A 21,718-nucleotide genomic window follows, 5' to 3' on the forward strand; every position below is an offset into this window, starting at 1 on the left:
TATCATTTGAACATCATCTACACATGATCAGTTTTATACATACCTAAAACGCAGAATGTCTAGGAATAAACTTAACAAAACAAAAACCAATTCTAGATTTCATGGTGAAGTTGTATCAACCAAGTTCAATGTAGTGATTCCTGCAATTTATATTTTGGTATAGTTTGTAGATTTGAGTATGTGCATATCAACTAGAAAATGTGTTTAAGAATTTTGCAAATTTCATTTCTTAGCAACGATTTGTTTTCTCATTTTAGAACATAAATTAGAGAACTTGTGTTGATTTTTTTTTAAATGTAGAGTTTAGAGCTTAATTCATGCCTTTGAAATGCCATGAATTTGAAATGCAGCCATTTTCCTTTCTGCATCCTTGAAAAGGATTACAAGGATTTTATTAGTTTTTCAGATAATCTTGCCAGCACATACAGTCTTCCCACAAGGGTCTCCTATCAGTAATGTTGGGTTGTGATTGACGTGGTAGGAGTGTTGTATGTGAGCTTTGTAAGACAAGTCAAATAAGCAGCCAACTTCAGGATTTTCCAAACAGCAACTCAGTATACAATTATGGGAGTTGGCATAGAATATGAAATGTGCATCTAAATGTTTATTGAGAAAAATGATCTTCCTAATTTTTAAAGAAAAATGACAAAATCAGTTAATTGCATTGAGCAATCTTTGTCTTTAAAAAAAGCAGTTACTTAAAAATATTTTTGTATGGTTGATATGTCTTTGTAATGTTGGAGTAGGTTTGCTATTCCAGCCCCTGGGAACAGTGGGTGCTTAGAAAATATTTTGTAAATCAATTCATGAATGTTATGATAATCTGTTCATTGTTGAAAATTCTTCCTTTTATCCTAAACTCTCTCCTAAAATATCCTTGTAAAAGAATGATTCTTTTTAAACATGAGTCAAATCATATCACACCTCTGCTCAAACTCTTCTAGTGGCTTCTTTGTCTTGAGAGCCAACGCTGAAGTTCTTATGATGGCCCACAGGACCGTGTATACTCTGACTTCTGTAGCATCCATCTCTGCCTTGTCCCGTAGGCACCCCGTGCTTCAGCACATAGACCTCCGTGCTGTTCCTGAGTATACCACCTATACTCTGGCCTCAGGGCCTTTGCACTTGCTATTCCCTCTACTTGGAAGCTCTTTCCCTAAATATCCTTATGGGCATCCCATCTGCAATGGCAGTCTTTCCTCTTCTGGCACTCTCTATTCCCCCTTTCTGTTTTGTTTTCTTTTTCCAATAGCACTTATCACTATCTGACATATTAAACATTCTCATATGTGTTTATTTTCTGTCTCTCTCCCATCCTCACTCCTCCAGTAACCCACTATAATAAACTATCCATTAAGGTATAGACTGTCTACTTTTTTTTTTTTACTGCTTATTCACAGCATATGGCACAGCACTTGACACATAATAGGTACTCAGTGAAACATGTTAAATGGATAAGAATAACACATCATCCCTAGTATATAATCCTAACATCTTTTTATTTTTCCACATTACAGTCTACATGTAGGACACACACACACACACACACACACACACACACACACACGTCTTTCATCTTCTAGAAATCATAGTTTAGATATAATTTTGAATGCTGCTTTTTTTAAACATAAAATATAATAAGGATTTTCTCTTGCTAAGATTGAGTTCATTTGTTCAGTTGTTCATTCACTCATTCATTCAACAAATATCTAATGAGCTGTTTTGTGTTCCAGGCAGAGCTGGATCTGTAGTGGTAAACAGGATGCAGGACTTGCCCTCTCTACCTTGGCTGTCCCGCTCTGCAAATGTGGCCAGACTAGAATGTTTAATCCAAGGTAAGTCTGGCAGGCCCAGAGGCCAAGACACTGTCCTGCCCATAAGTCTTTGCAGTGGTATGTCAGCAGCCTCTTCAGCTGGTTCATATGAAATTTAAGATTAACTGAGATTCTAAGACTATCTTTAAGTGACCTGTTGCCAAACTTAGTTCCTTATCTCACACTTCTGTAGTTGAATTTTTAACCTGAAAACAAGACTTTGCTTTTCTCTCTATTTTATATCAATATATTGATAGAGAAGCTGCACTGGTCACATTCCTTTTGTCTAAAATTGTCTAATAAGAGTCATTCTGGCAGCTTTATGTATTGGTGTGATGATTGAGTCGGACATTTGTCAGTCATTTTGGTTGCCTGGCAGCTAAGCCTCCTTCCTGTGCTTGAGGAATCCCTATGCCTCATCAGGTGGAATCATCTTCCTTTACAGCTAGGGCGTGGGCATAAGCTTGAGGCTCTGGCTCCTCCGGTCAGACAAGCCCCCTCCTCATGCCACACCTCACCGATTTTGTGTGTGTGTGTGTGTGTGTGTGTGTGTGTGTATTTTTTTATTGGAGTTCGATTTGCCCACATATAGTATAACACCCAATGCTCATCCGTCAAGTGCCCCCCTCAGTGCTTGTCCTCCCCAATTTTGAATTGGAAGCCAGGAACAGCAAAGGAGTAGGGTCTGCTTTGTAACCCTTTTAGTGATTTGATGGGTACAATCTCAGTTTCCAGTGACAGCAATTTTATGGGCAGCACCCAGTATGAAGGTGTCTGTGGTGTAGGTGGCAGGAATGGTAGTCCAGATTCAGTGGTCACAATGATGTCTTCTTAGACCACTGTTGAGTTGGGGTTAAAGGCATTGTTTCTGACTGTGTGCTTCCAAGCCTGATTTTCTACCTTCTTGGAGATTTTGTGAGCCATTTACTCTTTTAATTTATGTCCTTTTCTGTGCATGTCAGCCAAAGTTAGTAATTTTTGCTTACGACTAAAAATCCTAACCAATACATTCAGGATATGAAAAGTGTATTGGAAGTGCTAAGCACCACACACATACAATATATTGTTGTTTGGGACTTTGATTCTTAACTAGTAGGTGTGAGGGGTGTTAGGGGAGGTAGGCCTGAACTCTGTACCTGCTGAGAGTTCAGACAGGTCTAGGCATGCATGCCTGAAAAGCTGGCCAGTGGGAGGGTATAATGGCAGGAACTTGTGGGCTGAACACTGGCTCAACAGCTAAAGGCTGACCTCTGACTCAAAGGCAGCTGTTATGAGGATGGAAGCTGCCAGAGGGCCTGCTGGACACACATAAGTAGATTGGCTGCTTTCTCTCTCCTACCCTTGGACAGTTACCAACAGCCAAGGCCAGGAGATGGGGCTAGACTGTTAAGCAGTTCTCTTGAGGTTGTGTAGCTGCCCTTGGGTGTCCTCATTGGGGTAGAAGAAGAAACCTGTCTGGATATGCTCCCCACCCCTGGAATCACAAGAGGGATATGAGTGGGTTGGTATTCTATCCCATACTGCCTTTAGGCTGCCATTCATCCCACTGAGCTATAGCTTGGCTTTCCAGCCCAGCCTAGTTGTGGCTTTCCAGAGTCCTGCCTTGCATACTGCCATCTGAACCTATCAGTCCTGGTGTCCCAGTATGGGGCTGAGGCTGGCACTTCTCTTGTGGTCAGTAACAGACCCTTGGGAGCTTTGTGACATTGAGATTAACCTACCTGGGGACTTTCTGCTGTGAACTCCAGAGGACCCCCAAATCAGCTCTGTTGGGTATGTGTATGGGGGGTGGTACTCCTGCCTTAGGGCATTCCCTGATCTGAGTATACAGTGAGCACTCATGCTGGCCTGATCTCTGCCATTGCCTATACCCTGGTGCACCTCCAGGGAAGACAAAGATCATGATGTCAAGGGTCATGTATTGGACCCGGACTATGGTCATATCTGAAATGTGGTAGCACTGAGCATTGTTCAGAGAAATCCTTGTAGGAAGCTGTAGGTCCCTCCTATAGCATCTGATTTTGTGATGTTAAAATCATAACCACCAATTTTAATCCTCTTGCCAAATGTGACTATATATAATATTATTTTCAAATCAAAACAAATAAAATAAAATCCACTATAAAAACAGCATAGAAAATAAGTTCTTAAACTTTATCATTTGATTTAGGTTGGCTTTCAATGCCAAAGTCACTCTGTGTCAAGTAGTACCCTGGCACTTTCTGTGCTTTCTTTTGCTAATCTTACCATAATTTCATGAACAAGGTACCATTTTAATTCCTATTTTACGGACAAGGAAGCTGAGGCCCATAGAGATTAGAGGATTAGCCCAAGGTCACACAGCCAGTAAGTGGAAGAGCTGGGTTAGCCATCTACTGTCAGAGCCTGAGAACCGCCCTTCCCTTAGCCCATTCCATTGTGGAACATCTATGGCTATTGAAATTTTTCCCCTCACATGGAGCTAAAAATCTGCTTCTTCCTAAGTTAGTACCACTTCTGTTTCTGCTTATGTCAGTAGCCCACCATGGCAACCCCTCATCTCCCAATCTTTTAGCTCAGTTCTCTTAGTCTAGTAATACCTGAGGGCACGTCAGCTTCTTCTGGGAACATCTGAACTAGTTTGTATTAGCCAAATCCTTAAGACAGTCATTTAGTAAGGTTATTATGGCTGGGAAGCTCTCTAATTTTCTGATTATTTTGACTCCAAAGATACTGGCATGCAGTCTTTCCCACTACTGGCAAGGTCATGGCAAGAAGGGGCAGCCCGGGTGGCTCAGTGGTTTGGCACCTGCTTTCGGCCCCGGTCATGATCCTGGAGACCCGGGATTGAGTCCCATGTCAGGCTCCCTGCATGGGGCCTGCTTCTTCCTCTGCTTGTGTCTCTGCCTCTTTCTCTGCATCTCTCTATGTCTCTCATGGATAAATAAATAAAATCTTAAAAAAAAAAAGGTTATGGCAAGAAATAGTGAACCTAGCCACAAGTCTTAAAAAAGGACTTGGGGGGCAGCCCCGGTGGCCCAGTGGTTTGGTACCGCCTGCAGCCTGGGGTGTGATCCTGGAGACCCGGGATTGAGTCCCGCGTCGGGCTCCCTGCATGGAGCCTGCTTCTCTTTCTGCCTGTGTCTCTGCCTCTCTCTCTGCGTCTATGAATAAATAAATAAAATCTTAAAAAAAAAAGGACTTGGTAGAAAGTTCTTCTCTAAGAAAAATGTTAGGAAAACAGTCTGAACAGTAGAAATAATATCAATATAGTGTTAAGGATTGTACTGCTGAATGGGAATCTTCTGTCCCCCTGCCTGGAAGCCAGGCTTCATGAGGGTGGCAATTTTTGCTAGTTTTGTTTTCTGTTTATATCTCCAGGTGCCTAGAATTGTGCCTGGACCATAGTAAATATTCAAATATTTGTTAAATGAATTAGTACAGTTCTACCTCTGGTGTCACTTCCTCGGGTTACTAAGTTGTTTTGGAGAATAATGTGATCTCCCAAGTGCATGGGTTTGAATATCTTTTTCCATTACCTCACCGGCAATTTTTCTAGTTTTGTTGTGATCTTGATTCATAAGAAGGTAACCTTAGCCATATGTAAAGTACGTTGGATAAATAACTCTGCTTCAAAAACAATTTGGTTTGCTCTTGTAAACGTAAGTATAAACTGGAAATTGGTTCAGCCTGGCAAAGGGCAATATGCAGGAATTATTGGATTTCTACTTTCCTATCTTTTGGAAAAACATTCCGTGGCTTTTTGTCTTGAATGTTGAGCTTGAATTCAGAATGTGAATTCATTAAGAAAAAGCTAAGTGAGAGGATTGTTAGTCCTTATGTTTTTCTCTTTGTTTACATACAATAAATGTTCATTGTTAAAAATGAAAACATGGATAATAAAAATGATGAATATAGAAACTATTTATAGTTCTATCACTCAGAGGTGATCACTGTTACCATTTCTCTGTTTATATCAAATACTGAGGGGTGCCTGGGTGGCTCAGTCGGTTCAGTGTCTGCTTTATGGCTTAGGTCATGACCCGAGGATCGAGCCCCGTGTCGGGCTCCCTGCTCAGCAGGCAGCCTGCTTCTCCCTCTCCCTCTGCTTCTTCCCTCTGTTCGTGCTTTCTCTCTCAATCTCTTTCTCTCTCTCTTTCTCAAATAAATAAATCTTAAATAAATTTTTTTAAAAAATAGTGAAATTAGTTAACATGGTTATTGGTTCAGGGAAGGAGCCCCATTTTTCTGATGAGAAAGTGAATGTAGGAGATCTGGTTCCGGCCCAGGTCCACCTGTGCTAAGAGCAGCAACAGATGTGAGCCTCCAACAAGACACAGTTGACAAATGGATAGGGTCACCCCTGGTTCACATCCCAGAATCTGACCTTAGAAGATGACCCAAGAAGTAGCAGAAGGCCAGACTGGGAGGGAGTAAGGAAAACAACTTTGACCTGGCTGAACATCCCAGATGTGACAAATTTCGCCAAGTTTTCCTAGAAACGGGAGTGTCTTTTCCTCAGAATTGAATATAATCTTGGGAGAGTCTGCCTGGGGATAGCTCAAAAGTCAGAAACACGGACCGTGCAAGCAAGGCTCTGGGGACAATGAGGGTGATAAGCACGAGGACTCACTGGGTAATTGCCTGGTTTGTCTTCGACACCACTTTTCTTCTACATGGATTTTCTAGGGAGAGGCCTTGTCACTTCTGGTTTATGACTCACAGCAGGAAAAGGTGGACATGTGTGTGAAGTGGACCTGAGGTCATGTCCTTGGCATCTTCAAGCCGCCCTGTATGGGATTCCTGGGAGGTCTGGAGCATGGCCGTAATGACTTAGGATTTTCTTTAAAATTTTATACAAATTTTATATTTTCTTCCATATTTGTCTTACTATTAATATATATATATTTAAAGATTTTATTTATTTATTTGAGAGAGAGAGAGAAAGAGAAGGGGAGAGGACAGACGGAGAGGGAGAGAGGGAAAAGCAGGCGTCCTGCTGATCAGAGAGCCCAATGTGGAACTTGATCCCAGGACCTCGAGATCATGACCTGAGCCAAAGGCAGATGCTTAACTGACTGAGCCACCCATATGCCCATAAAATAATATTTTAAAAATCCTTAAATGAAATTGATGTTCCAGAGTGTTAGGTATATAAGCACTTTATGTAAATGTTGGCTGAATGAATAAATGTTGTTCACCTCAATATCCATAATATTCTTGCTCAGGTCGTAGCAAGTCTGAAAAGACATGATGGGACCACTGGGCTGGGAGGTAAAGAAATGAAAACTCAGACACCTGGGTGGCTCAGTTGGTCAAGTGTCTGCCTTTGGCACAGGTCATAATCCCAGGGTCCTGGGATTGAGCCCCACATCGGGTTCCCTGCTTAGTAGGGAGTCTGCTTCTCCCTCTATTGCTGCAGCTCCACCTACTTGTGCTCTCTCTCTCTCTCTCAAAAAAATAACATGTTTAAAATTAAAAAATTAAAAATAAAAGAAATTAATACTCTACTGGGTACCACCTATATGCCAGCTAAGGTGCCAGACCTACATAGTCTCAGTTTAATCCTCATGACCTTACAAGAATCCCTATATTATAGGCAAGTAAGTGGAGAATCAGAGAAGTTAGATAATTTCTCAAGATCTGGAATGGGTCAGAGCCAAAATGAAAATCCTGGTCTGTCTGGGCTTCTGCTGTCTCCATATACCATGCAGCCCCCTGAGGCCCATCAATTTCTTAGAAATTTCATGGGGAGTGTGGCCATTGCTGTGTCCTGGGGGCATTAAAGAAACTCCCCCTGCTCTGTCTTCTTGGACTGAAGGCCGAAAGTACAGGGCTCCCAGGACTTAACTATGGGCAGAAGAAGGCAGCACCTCTGGGGGCCTGGGGCACATCTCCTCATTCCTGAACAGGACAAATGGGAGTACCCTGGGATGCTCCATGCAGACAAGGGCCCACTTGCTATGTTATTTCAGGATAACAACCATTCAGGGTGGTGTTGGCATTTTTAGCTTGTTCAATCTTTTGAACTCTGTTCCTACTGTGTTATGGCTCAGGCTCAAGTTTCACTGTCTCCACTCATCCATGTGTTGAGTATCCCTGGTTGAGGGACCCACCACGGCTTTGTGGAACTCTCCAAAAGCACAAATTACAAGGTTGTAGATTATTCACAGATGTCCAGGGGGGTTGTTAACATGATTGTTCAGTGAGGGCATTGTGGTCCCTGGAGCAGATGTGGCCATTTCACCTTCCAGGGAGAGCCCATGGTGTCTTTCTTCTCCTTAGGTTAAGCTCAAGGCACCCTCTACTCTTTCTTCCAAAACTCTTTCCCTGAGGTACAGGGCAGGCAGGTGGATAGGGCACTTGAGCCCTGAGAGCTGGATTCCTTAAGGCAATTATAGGTGGTTGAAAAAAAAGTAAATATGGTGTGAACCCACTGTATATAGGTGAGAGAAGGAGCTGGAAGACATGTTCTTGCATATTCACTAGCTTCCAGTTCTCCTTTTACCTACCTGTAGTTTTACATTTTTCCAGCATGAACGTACATTGTTTTTCTCATAAGAAAAAAGGGAACTAAAAACAAATCCTATTGTTGAATATTTAAGTAATTCTGATTTTTATGAGTATAAACAGTGCAGAGTAGGAGTAACCAGCTGAAAATGAGTTTAAAATTATAAAGCACAAAAAGTCTATCTCTAAATTCTGAAAAATGGATAAAGTTGCTTGAAGATGTTTAAGAGGCTGATAAAACTGCTGCAGTCTTCAGCAGCATGATTTCTATTCAAAAAGCAATGACTAGACATAACAGGGTTCATCCTGCTTATCCAATAATAGTTCATCAAGTTGACCAAATTATTGCATTTTAGGAAATTGTAAACTTATCTTTCTAAGCACTTTCAGCACCAGTCACCTGCACAGAGGTGAGAAGTAAAGGTAAGAGTCTCAGCCTGTTGTCACCTCTGAGTTTGTGGGGTGGACATAAGGCCAAGAGATGTGGCATGTGCCCGTAGAGGCGTTTGACTCTGGTCACTGATGCAAAAGCAAGGTGGGGTGTGTGTTGCTACTTTGATGTTGAAAACATCAACTCCAGTCGTTTGAATGGCTTTTCTAATTACTATCTTTTAAGTTGCAACAGATTATTTTCTCTTCTATAAAACAAAACTGGAGGGCTGCCTGGCTGGCTCAGTCGATAGAGCATGCAATTCTTGATCTTAGGGTTATGAGTTCGAGCCCCATGTTGGGTGTAGAGATTACTTAAAAATAAAATATTTAAAGAAAAAAAATAAATATAAGGGAAGGGAGAAAAAATGTGTGGGAAATATCAGAAAGGGAGACAGAACGTAAAGACTGCTAACTCTGGGAAACGAACTAGGGGTGGTAGAAGGGGAGGAGGGCGGGGGGTGGGAGTGAATGGGTGACGGGCACTGGGTGTTAATCTGTATGTTAGTAAATTGAACACCAATAAAAAATAAATTAAAAAAAAAAGAAAGAAAAAAATAAAAGAAAGAAAGAAACCTGGAAAAGTCTCTATTATCTGCCAACTCCAGCTGTTCCCAGAGCTGCTATCATCTACCCATCATTCTCCATGGCCTTAAGCCCCATGTCTAGCTGTACCCTCCCTGTCTACCCCAGCCTGGAATAATCCAGTCTCCCATCTTGTCTGAAGGACTTCAGAGCTGTTAAATTCTACTGGAACAAAAGAAAATTTGCACCACTGCAGAGATGTGGTTTCCAATTCAGCTAGCTCTTTACCACTCCTTTTATTCGTACCTGGCCAGACACTAATTCCACTCCCCTATGGTCGCTGTTTCCTGTTTGTCCAACTCTCCTCAAATTGTCCACCCCACCACTGTCTTTATCACCAGTGACCTCAACTTCTACTGCTTCAGGACAGTGAGGCCTATCAGGTTCTCAATTCCTCTCTTCCCTGCTTCTAAAAGGATCCACATGGCATTTCCAAGACAAATCCTTCTAGGTGCCCCCCTCCTATCCTCTCTTGCCTCTTCCAAAATCCAGTACAATAAATCACCCTCTTTCTCAGATTGTCTAATCCTTCCTCTGTGTCTGTTTCCTTTCCTTCACCTTGCAAGCATAATTCTTTCTCATTCTAGACATGTGTCCTTACCTTTACCTTCTCTTCCCAGGCAGTTTCCACCCCACACTTTATAAATAAACTTCTTGAAAGTAGCCCACATTTTGTGCCTCCATTTCCCCATCTTCTTTCATCCCCCACCAAGTTGGGTTCTACCCCCATCATCTTACCAAAATTGCCCTTGCTAAAGTCACCAGCAGCTTCTTAATTGTCGAGTTATTAAATGACATCGTTTCACCAGAACTGACCTTACCCCTGTGATATGTGATCAGTTTCTTTTTTTTTTTTTTCTTTTGTGATCAGTTTCTATAACTCCCCCTTAACACTCTTGTTTCTTTGGCATTTCTTGTCCCTTAATGCTTTCTACCTGCTTCCACTGACCCCTCTTCATCTAACCAATCCTTCAATACTGGTATACCCTGAAATTCTGTCCTTGACTCAGCTTCTCAGCCTTTCTACCTCAGCTTCCTTCCATGAGCTTTTTAATGATAAGGGATTTGGGCTGTGGCCAGTGGCTGCCCAGCAGAGTTCTGTAGATCTGGAAACCATCGGGTCTCTTTGATCTCTAACACAGCACATAGCCTTGACACCAAGGAGTAAATTTCTAATGATGGAAATTTGCCATTGAACCCTTGGTGGATTGGATGAAGTAGGTCTTAGAGGTAACTGATATTCAACTATAAGAAGCCATTCCATTCCCTCATCCAGGATTTAGCCAACATGGGGGACATAGAGCTGACACACATGAAGGTTTTACGCCCAAAGAAGGTAATTTATTGTACTGCTTCATGTTATAGTCAAGAGTTTTCTTTGTTGACACATGTAGCTCTAATTATTCATCTTCGTTGTTCCAAAGTATTCCATCTTGTGGATATACTACTGTATCTACTCTCCTGATAAACATTAAGCTTATTCCTATTTTTAAAAAATATTTCCCACAATGATCTGTAGCACTCTCATACTGGTCCCCTGTGCATACGTGCAGAATTTCTCTAGAGTGTGTGTGCATCTGGGACTTGACAGTGGATGTGAAGTTGCTTCCCAAAGGTTGTGTCAATGTGTACTCCCACTGGCTTGCATAATAGTCCCCAACATTTGATACCAAAAGTAAAAATGAAAACCCCATCTGCCCCAATCTAGCCATTGACTTTTCTTTGCTCCCAGGCAGCTGCCTGCTGCTGGAACACCCTACATGGCCATGTGGATATGATACCAGACCCCAGTGTCTGCTTTCCAGCTTTGCCTGGGCTCTTTGTGCTTTTTGGCAGACTTCTTGCTTAAGCCCTACTGGGAGAAGTCCCCGTGCTCCACATTGAAGCTATTTCCACCTTTTCCAGGATTGGAACTTACTCCTATAAAGTGCCTGTTGCCAAGCTAGTTACATAATTTGTGGGAAGTGGGGCCCCTTGTTCAAAAAGCAGGAGAAAGCTTTTTTTGTTTTGTTTTGTTTTGCAGTTTCTCTCTCCCTTGTCTGTAGTGGTGTTTCTAATTCGGTGTTTAATGTTGCTCTTCCTCAGGCACAAGCGTTGTTCACAGTGCCTGGGGCCCTATGGTATAGTGTGACACACACACCCAACATGACCTTCCAGGGCTGATGCGGCCACTGGAGGAGGATGGTGGGTAGAGCAGAGAACCTGTCCCGGGGGGTGGCACTGGGGGAATCCAAGGTGCCTAGCTAGCCCTTGGTGTGTATTCTGTTGTCCCATCAGACTTTGTTTACAAAATATCAACTCAAAGATAAAATTATTGGGGACTTTGAGGTGGCCACAATTGAGCATTAAATCCTGAGTACAGGGCCCAGTACAACTGTACTGGTTGCTTGTCCATGGAGCCAGCCCCTCAGGCCACACCCCTCAGACCCAGATGCCAAGTTCTCCTTGCCTGCTATACTCCTGATTAGCTGGAGAACCCACTGTGACTGTATTGAGTTTTATTGACATGGGTGTCATGTTTTTGCAGAGAAATCCCCAAATTGTTAAGTTTGTGTCTGTTTGGAGCTTGCATTCTTCCTTTTGTCCTCAATGGCTTTAGCCACTTAACCTAATTCTTCTCTTGGTTCTCTTTGCTTTAATAATGTAAGAGTAAAAAAAAAAAAGAAAAAAAATAATGTAAGAGTATTTTTTGTTCACTATGGTTAAGCCTTTAGGTACCAAAATAATATCTAAAACTATTTGATGGAAAAGGATGGAAACTCCTTCTAGAGACTAAGCCAGCTGTGGCTCTATTTGGTTAATCCATTGTGTGGTTCTTTGTCTAATCTTATGAAATATAAAATCACCATGATAATCACCAGAAAAATAAGGGAATTTTGACTAACAAAACTATACTCCAACCGTAATAATGGTAAGGCATGATAAGAAATAGTGTAAAAGCTAGTTTTGAAATATTTCTGAACAAAATTGTTTTTAAAATTGTAAGACTATTTTCTTAACAAATATTGAGAATAAAAAAATAATTTCATATTTTGTTCAATACGAGTAGAAGGCACTTTCAAAGTGAACTAAAATTGGATTTGAGTCAGAATGGAAAATTTGAAGTTCTAGGATTTCCTGAGATTGCGTAGCTAAAGACTTTGTAGGAAAAATCCTGTGTGTGTGTGAATATTCTTGCTGTTTTAAAATATTGGCCCCCAAAAAGGCATTTCTAAAAATAAATTCCATGTCAATTTTGTTTCTTCTTTTTCTTCTCCTTCTTTTTATAAAAGATTTTATCTATTTGAGAGAGAGAGAGAGAGAAGGAGCACATGGTGCACAATGTGCAAGCAGGGAGAGGGGTGAGGGAGAGAGAATCTCAAGCAGCATCTGTATTGAGCATGGAGCCCAATTCCAGGCTTGATCTCAAGACCCTGAGATCATGATCTGAGCTGAAATCAAGAGTTGGACACTTAACTGACTGAGCCACACAGGAGCCCCTCTTCTTTTTATTTTAATTAATTAATTAATTAATTAATTAATTATTAAAAAATCTCTCTTCTTCTTTTTAAAAGTTATTTGGGCTAACATAATTTTTTGCTATTCCTAGCCACTGAAATTTTCTAAAATACTGGGGTCTGTACAGCTACTAGTAAAGTTTGCTTAAAAAAACAACAACAAAGGAAGCAGTAGGGAACACCCACATTCTTGTTTATTTATAATGTAGCTACACATTTTTGCAATCATTTATTAACTGATTCACCCAGAGCCTGGGGGGCAGATTCTGAATTTGTCTTACGATAAACAAAGAGCAGAGCAGCTGCTTGCCCTGCTTGAGGGGACATGGTGGTATGGTTACAAGGAAAGCAAGTTACATTTGTAGGGTGTTTGTTATGTGACACTTATTTAATACATATGCTTATTGAATCCTCACAACCCAGCCACTTGCAACTGGGGAAACTGAGGCACAGAGTAGGGCAGTCTCTTGGCCAGAAGCCACAGAGACTATCTGGTTCAAACTCCTCTCTCCCTCTCAAGAACAGCAGGAAGCCTGGTGGTACTGAGCCCTGTGGTCTGGGGGAAGAAACTGAATGTTCTCTGAGGGCACACATGTCTCTGGTCTGGGTTTCCTTTCTCTGTTCTCTTCCCAGCTAGCTGGCCTTGGTCACTCAGGGCCACATGGATAAAATAGGCTGCTTTCAAAGGAAGACTCTGAGTGCCCTGTGTTGGCTGAGTCTTCCATGAGCCACAGAGGCCTCAAGGGAGTTCATTTTCTCTGATGGGAGAAGATGAATGGCCTAGACAACCTTTACCCAGAGCTCAGCCCATGCAGGAAGAGCCACGCTCCACAGGCAGGACTCTCCCAGGTAGTCTGACACAGGGCAGAAGGGTTTTACAGATCCAGAACTGAGACCAGAGGAGAAGTGGTCTGCCTAGGATCTTGCAGCAAACTGTGGCAGAGCCTGGCTCAGTGCTGGGCTCCCCGCTGCCTTCACCCTGGTTAGCATGTGCCATAAAGCTACAGATGGCTGTAGACGGCATTTGTGGGAGTAGCGGGTGTTGGCATTGTGGTGCCATTCTCATTCATTTAGAGCCCATGCTCCTAGCCCATGCTGCTGAACCTCTGGCCCAAGGCTGGTGCAGGAGCTGCACTGCTAAGGCCAAGAGCAATGCATCAGGCCTTCAGGAGAGGCCCTGGTGTGGCCCATGAATTTCTTTACACCTTCTTGGTGCTCAGGCAGCCTTGGCCACTCGCCGAACCTGGCCAGGATTCACAAACACACACACACACACACACACACACACACACACCACATATACCCCCTCCCCCCCATATCTATTTCCTTTTGGCTGAGGTGTCAGCTGTTGCTTCCTGTATCTGGCCCCACCCTATCCTGTCCTGAGTTCTTTCTCCCTTCACTCAGGGATGGAGTTCTGAGCTGCTTCTGGCATCCCACCTGGTCAGCCCTGTTCTTGCTTCATGACCTCTCAGGGCTAATGCTACAGGGCTGAGGCTATGAGAACCTTGAGGCCAGGGGCCTCATCCATCTGAATGAGGCTGAATCCATAGTGCCAACATATAGTAAGTGCCCGATAAATATTTGAACAAGGACCTGAGTTCCTAATAGAAACGTAGGTGACCTCAGGGTCAGGGCCCTGATGCCCACTCCACCACCCCCCACCCTGTGCTGCACAGATGTACGTTTCTGTGTTGTACATGTTAAACACCAGGTATTGGGGTACTGAGCTAGATAGCAAAACCCCATGTCCTTCTTCACATGACTCTGCAGTTGGTCTTTTTCACACCCTCATTTCCCTGTATGCCAGCAAGGGATAAAAGATCTGTTATAACACAAGTGGGAAATGTGCTGTGCCAGTGTGAGCCCTGTGCAAGTGCTTGGTAAGGAGAGAGGTCTTGCAGTTTTGCCTTGCCAACTGGGGTGGCCATTCTGGGCACTTGATTTCAATGAAAATTCATCAGGAGAATTCGCTTGGTTACCTGGCCAGGTGGTGAGTTGTTTTCTGGAGTCTCCTGGTGAGAGATCTAGAAAGCAAGCTTTTCCCACTGTTTGGATGGCTGAGCTCAGTCAGAAATATCTGGGAGGCTGAGGAGTGCTCCCTAGTTCTGAGCCTAGAGAGACACTGGGCTGAGGGGAAAACACGGGGATGTGGGCCCGAGCCAGAGAACAGAGCAAGGCCTGTGGCATCCACGAAGGTCAGTGGGGGCATCGGTGGTGACCTAGAGAGAAAGTTCAGACTGTCTGCCATGCACAACCCTTTGTCCCTGCAGCCTGGCCCCTCTCAGCGTTGAGGTGAACTTTCTGAGGAAATGGAGCCACAGAAAAACCCGGAGGAGAGGACGACTCTCACTGGAAGAGTTGCCCTGCTTCTCAGGCATGCCTGAAAATCCACCTGCAGGCAGCTTCTGCAAACCAGATCATTTTATGAATGCCTGTGAGAGAATGTGTGATTTAAAGGAACACCCGGAACACCTGTCCATCAGGTGTCTAATTCCTTTGTCATTGTAATGTTGTGATATAATAAGAAATAAAAAAAAAAGAAGAAGAAGAAAGAAAGAAAAGAAGTACATATTTGGTCTTTGTCACCGGTTCCTGGCACAGAGCTTCTAAAATCCTTGTAGCTTCCTGAGCGATAAAGGGAAGGGTATTTTTTGTTATTCATATAACAAAGGCTTATATAGCCCCTTGAAACCACATGTGAATTTATGCTGGTGAGGTGGCTTGAGGTGGGGGGATGGGAGCTGGTTTCTCATGTGATGAGAACCTTGGAACTTTCAGTACCCACTCTGGCCCCCACACCCAATCTCTGAGGAGGGGAAAGGGGTTGGGGGTTGACCTTAACACCAGTGACCAATGATTTAATCAGTTGTGCCTGTTCATGCATAAAATGTGTAAATAAAAGGGTTCAGAGAGCCTCTGGGTTGATGAACACATTGAGGTGCTAGGAAAGTGGTGCACCCAAAGAGGGCTTGGAAGCTCTGTACCCTTTCCCCATACCTTGCTTTGCACATCTCTTCCATTTGGTTATTCCCAAGTTGTAACCTTTACAGGACACTGGAAATAGTACGAAGTGTTTCCCTGAGTTCTGAGAGCCATAGAGCAAATGATTGAATGTGAAGAAGGACTCATGGGAACCCTTGATTTCCAGCCAAGTTGAACAGAAGTGTGAGTTACCTGGGCACCCACTACTTTTAGTTGGTGTCTGAAGTGGGGAAAATCTTGTGGACCTGAGCCCTCAACCTGTGGCATCTGCACTAACCCTGGGTAGTGTCAGAATCGCCTAATGTGACACTTTGGCATCCAAAGTATTATGAGTAGAGAAAACAGTTTTTCCTTTAGTCATGTGAGTAATAACCCCAACACATATGCCCATTTTATGGTTGTTGTTGTTTTTTTTTTTTTTTTAATCCAGCTTTCCTTTAGTGAGGCTAATGCTACCAAGGAAAGGCCACAGGGAGTAAGGGCAGGTCCCACATGTGGGCAGGCCTGACAACAGAGTGGAAGATTGCATTCTTAGCCTAGCTGAATGCCACAGAAATGAACTCCTTCATGTAGAGTCAAGTGTTTGGCCCTCAGGAGTCCGGCCCTCAAGAAACTTCAGTCAGGCCAGCATGGTAAAGATTGGAATCTGGGTTTAGCCAATTGGAGGAGTGCCTTGCACATAGCTTTGGCTTCCTGGCTCCAGAATTTCACGATCATTGTAGGTTATGTAATGACCATCTTGTCTGACAGCCTTGACCTGAATGGTGAGCCCTGGTAGTTCACTTCCTTCACGAGCCCCACGCATGGTTCAGCATCTCACCTCTGCCTTATCCAGTTCTGCAGCCATGTTGGGAGAATTCCCAGAGCAAATTGTTGCACATTCCACAAATGAGGCAGGAATGACAGTGGCCCACACGCTCCATGGTTGGGTAAATTCTTCCAGGAGCCCAGTGTGATCACCACTGGCCTCTTGCTGCTGTCCAAGGAGCCTGGTCCATCATTGTCATCTTCCTTCTCTACAGAAGACTTGACACAGAAGACACAGTTGGGAAACCTGGAATAAGTGAGGGACCTGGATGGCAGAGGAGACATAGATTTTGTGGACAAACTATACCCACACCCCACCAGGAGAGCAGAGGAGTAACTGGTCTTTACCAAGGGGCCAAGGGCTGACATCTTCTCCTGTCTCCTTTGAACAGCTTTATTGCAGTAAAACTGACGTAAACTGCATATATTGAATGCATACAATTTAATGAGTTTGACACATATCTCTCCTGTGAAACCATCACCACAGCCAAAACAAGGAATGTATTACTCACTCATTTCCCTGTGCCCCTTTGAAATTCTTCCTCCCTGCCCTTCCTGCCCTACTTGGCCAACCACTGATCAGCTGCCAGCAACTGTAGATCAGATTACATCTTCTAGAATTGTATATATGTGGAATCATACAGTATGTGCTCTTTTTTGGTCTGCCTTTCATAACATCATCATTTTAGGCTCCTTCCGTGTCATTGCATGCATAAATTGTTCCTATTTACTGCTGAGTAGTAGTCCATTGTGTGGATATATTGGGACTACTACACATATAGCTCCTATGAATGTTCATGTGCAAGTATTTGAGTAAATATATATATTTTTAATCTCTCTTGGGTAATTACCTAGAGTGGAATGGCTGGCTCATATGGCAGATGTATGTTTTAACTTTAAAAAACTGCCAAACTGTTTTCCAAAGTGGTTGAATCATTTTACATTGCTATCAGAAATTTCTGAGAGTTATAGTTGCTCCATATCCTTGACAACACTTGGTATGATCAGTCTTTCTAATTTTAGCCATTCTGGTGGGTGTGTAGTAGTATCTCATTATGGTATTAATTTACATATCCATAATAACTACTGATGTCGAGCATCTTTCCATGTGTTTACTTGCTATTTATATACTTCCTTGGATAAAGTATTTCTTCAAATGTTTTGTCCACCTTTAAAACTGGGTTGCTGGGATCCCTGGGTGGCGCAGCAGTTTGGCGCCTGCCTTTGGCCCAGGGCGCGATCCTGGAGACCCAGGATCGAATCCCACGTCGGGCTCCCGGTGCATGGAGCCTGCTTCTGTCTCTGCCTCTCTCTCTCTCTCTCTCTCTCTCTCTCTGTGTGACTATCATAAATAAATAAAAATTAAAAAAAATAAAATAAAATAAAACTGGGTTGCTGGGATCCCTGGGTGGCGCAGCGGTTTGGCGCCTGCCTTTGGCCTAGGGCGCGATCCTGGAGACGGAGGATCGAATCCCACGTCGGGCTCCCGGTGCATGGAGCCTGCTTCTCCCTCTGCCTATGTCTCTGCCTCTCTCTCTCTCTGACTATCATAAATAAATAAAAAAAATTTTAAAAAAATAAAAAATAAAACTGGGTTGCTCATATTAATATAATATACAAAATAATTATAATTTAAATTATATTATACATTAAAATAGTATATGTTATATATTATAATTTATTACATCTTATCTAAAAATTATATATTATATATAAATATAAACTATCCACCAAAAGGCTTATATTTCAAATATATATCCAAATATGTTCTATTCCCCTTTGGAATTTATTGACAAGTTCTTTGATGAATTGTCTGAAGGTAACGCCATGTTGAAATATCAAGGAAGAGACTAAAGTTTATAGTTTGCTTATTGGTGGATATATAGTTTGCAAATATTTTCTCCTAGTCTGTGACTTACCTTTCCATTTTTGTAGCAGTGTATTTTGAAGTACTAAATCACAAGATTTTTAGGCCAATATATTGATTTTTATCCTTTGGAGCCTGTGCTTTTGTGTACAATGTAGGAAGTCTTTGCCAAATCTGAGGCCACAAAGAATTTCTCCTATATTTTCTTCTGGTCATTTTATAGTTTCAGTTCTTACATTTAAGTCATTGATCCACTTTGCTTTTTGTATCTGATGTGATTGAAGAGTCTAGGTTCATTTTCTTTCAGGATTCCTGGTGCTCTAGGTCAGTATTGTCTTCTCCCCACTACATTTCCATCTCCATGTCTTCATAAAGCCACCATCCTGTTCTCATCTCTGATGTCTCATAAGCTATTCAGCCTCTGACTTCCTGCTGTACACTCAAGCATTTGGTGGGTATAGCGTTCTGGATGCCCTGGAGTTTCCAACTGGCATTGATCAGGGAGGCAAAGAGCAGACACTATCCTTTTGAGGTCATTCCACTCTGATGGTTGTTTAGTTCTGGTGACAATTTGCCTTCCCTTACATCTGTCTCCTGCAGTGACAGCCAAAGGATCTGGAACTCCCCAGTGGGAGAGATAACTGCTCTTAGGGTTCTAAAAACCAACTGGAATCTCAACTAGCCTGACATCCTTGTTGGCACTTGGCAGAAACCCTTGTGTGTGGAAGGGAGGCAGCCTTGCTGAATGGGGCCAGCTGTTGCTGTTGTCTTTATACCACGAGTAGGCAAAGTGAAGTTTCATAACATTCAGTGACCTGCCCAAGGTCACCCAACTGGCTCAGCACAGAGTGCCTTAACCTCTGGGTCCAGAAAGGACCCAGACTCTCAGGCCAACAATTTCCACTCTCTCAAATGCTGCAAGTTGCATGTGGAACTTTCCTGCCAGGAAGACAAACTGCAGCCCTGTATTCTTTTATGGTTTCAAAGCAAAGCAACTTCAGTGAATGAAAGGTTTCAAAGGCATATTCAAGGTCTTGTGTGCAAGTGAAAGAACTAGGTGTGGGAGAAACTGGTTTTCCCTTTGTCACATGGATCTGGGCTTTATTTTTTCTTCTTTTATTGGGTCCAGAGGGAAGTGCTCCTGTAGGGTTCACATCACTGAGACTGTGGAAGAAAGAAAGTAGGGGCTGTCTGATGTGCATTCCCTCTGGTCCTGTATGCAGCAGGCCCTCCACAGTCTTACCGTCCACATGAAGACCCAAGTTTCTCAGCCTGGTATCTTCAGCCTGGCCCACCTCCAGCCTCAGCCCTTTTTACCTGGCCCTTTCATCTGGCCTCTGTCCATCCAGCCAGGCTGGTGGCCTCAGGGATATACACACCCTTTACCCGGTGTACGCTCTTCTCCTCGTCCCTCAGTTTTGTGTACATGAGTACCCCTGCACTTGGTCCCCCAAACACCAGCTTACATTTCAGTTTCTGTCAGCTTGATGGGCCTGCTCTTGCCCCAGCACCCTCAGAGTACTAAGCCTGTCTCTAAGGCTCAGTTTTGCAGAACCTCTTCCCCTATGGCCTGAAACTGGTAATTAGGCCTCATTCCACTCTGCATAGCTTTCCTATGTAACTTATCTCCTTACCCAGATTGTAAGCTTTTGGACATGGACAGGCCTGAACCTTCCTCATTCTATTGTATCTCCTCAGCACCTGGCATCATACCCACAGCACAAAATCTATACAGATTGCTTTGGTTTGATTTTCCTGGATCTGAGTCTTGGCAGGAAGGTGGTAGGTTTGCCGGCTGCAGCTTATAGTTTTCCTATGAATTCTGGGAAGAAATGGTGGCACAAAGATGCATACAACTGTCAAGGCCCAGCAAAAGACTGCTGTCTTTTGACCCAACAAAAGCAGCTTGAGCTTCATAGAAGCTGGTGTTCACTTCTGAAGGTGAGAGGAGTAAGAGGGTCCACTGAAGAGAAGTCCTAAACTCAGAACCAGCCCTTAAACCACCCAAGAGTATGCCTGCCCATAGAAACTTCTCTGTTGCTTCACACAGGGAGAGAGCATGTGGGTGGGATAATTCACAGCATGGGTATGAATGCTCTATATGACAAGCTTCAGGAGAATGTGCCCCATCCTCCGAGCTGTGCTGGTTGGGAAAGGATCTACTTGGGTGCAACTTCTACCTGTCTGCTTGAGCTGAATTTAAAAAATTCAAAAAATGTGCCCGCCATGCACCATAGAGGGTACTTCTGGGGATGACCAAGCATGGTCCCAGCCCCCAGTAAACTCACACCCTGGCAGGCAGGTGACACATGGGCACACTGAACATGATACAAGTCCTTGACAATCACTAAAGGCAGGAGTTCTTTCCTGAGGAGGAGACATTTAGGATGAAATTTCCAAAAGGATGGGGTTGGAGAAGGAAATTTCAGGAGGAGGTATTGGTGTGAGCAAAGGCAAGAGTTTGGATCATGCAGAGCATGTTCAGAGAACAGAACAGTGAACATTGGCTGAGTAGAGGCTGGGATGGGAGCTTGGGACCAGTCTGTATAAATCCTTGAAAACCAAGAGTCAGAAAATAGAATGGTGTTTGCCAGGGACTTGGGGAAGGGGGCAGTTGTCTTTTAACATACAGTTTCAGCTTTGTAAGATGAACAGGGTTTGGGAGATGAATGGTGGTGATAGTTATCCAACAATGTGAATCTACTTTAATGCCACAGTACTAAACACTTAAAAATGATAAGATCATATATTTTATGTGTATTTTACCACAATTGAAAAAAAAGAAAAACCTTGAAAGCCATCTTAATGCTTAAGGCCATGAGATCTCTGAGTCAGACAAGCAAACCCAGGTTTGTTGCTTTATAGTTAGGCCATCTGGGCAAGTTAGTTCATTTCTCAAAGCCTGTTTCCTCATCAATGAAACTGGGATGATGTTAAGACCAGCTTGTGGAGTAGCTGTGAGGAATAATAAATGAAGGTATTGCTGTGCCATGAAGTTGTTAATGCAGTATCTGAGTCTCTTGCCTCTGGGATCCTAGCACTGCTGTGGTTGCCCGGGAGGCCACCAGAAAGGGCAGGCTGTGAGGCCTGGTAGTGGTCAGACATCTAAAATGGGATCTGGCGGGGAGGGGCAAGATGGCGGAGGAGTAGGGTCTCCAAATCACCTGTCCCCACCAAATTACCTAGAAAACCTTCAAATTTTCCTGAAAATCTATGAATTCGGCCTGAGAATTAAAGAGAGAACA

General features: G+C 43.2%; 1 long non-coding RNA gene across 2 annotated transcripts in view; it reads left to right on the forward strand.

Moving 5' to 3' along the window:
* Window positions 1-21,718, forward strand: part of LOC140627826 (uncharacterized) — a 72,995-nt gene that overhangs the window by 4,665 nt on the left and 46,612 nt on the right. The window contains exons 2-3 of one of the 2 annotated variants that reach the window (XR_012026390.1): window positions 1,734-1,835; window positions 15,088-17,941. This is a non-coding gene — a long non-coding RNA (uncharacterized lncRNA). Of the gene's footprint in view, window positions 1-1,733; window positions 1,836-15,087; window positions 17,942-21,718 lie in introns of those variants that run through there. The other variant, XR_012026391.1, reaches the window with a different exon arrangement.

The sequence above is a fragment of the Canis lupus genome, chromosome 3 (genome assembly GCF_048164855.1).
Source record: "Canis lupus baileyi chromosome 3, mCanLup2.hap1, whole genome shotgun sequence".
Taxonomy (NCBI): Eukaryota; Metazoa; Chordata; class Mammalia; order Carnivora; family Canidae; genus Canis; species Canis lupus.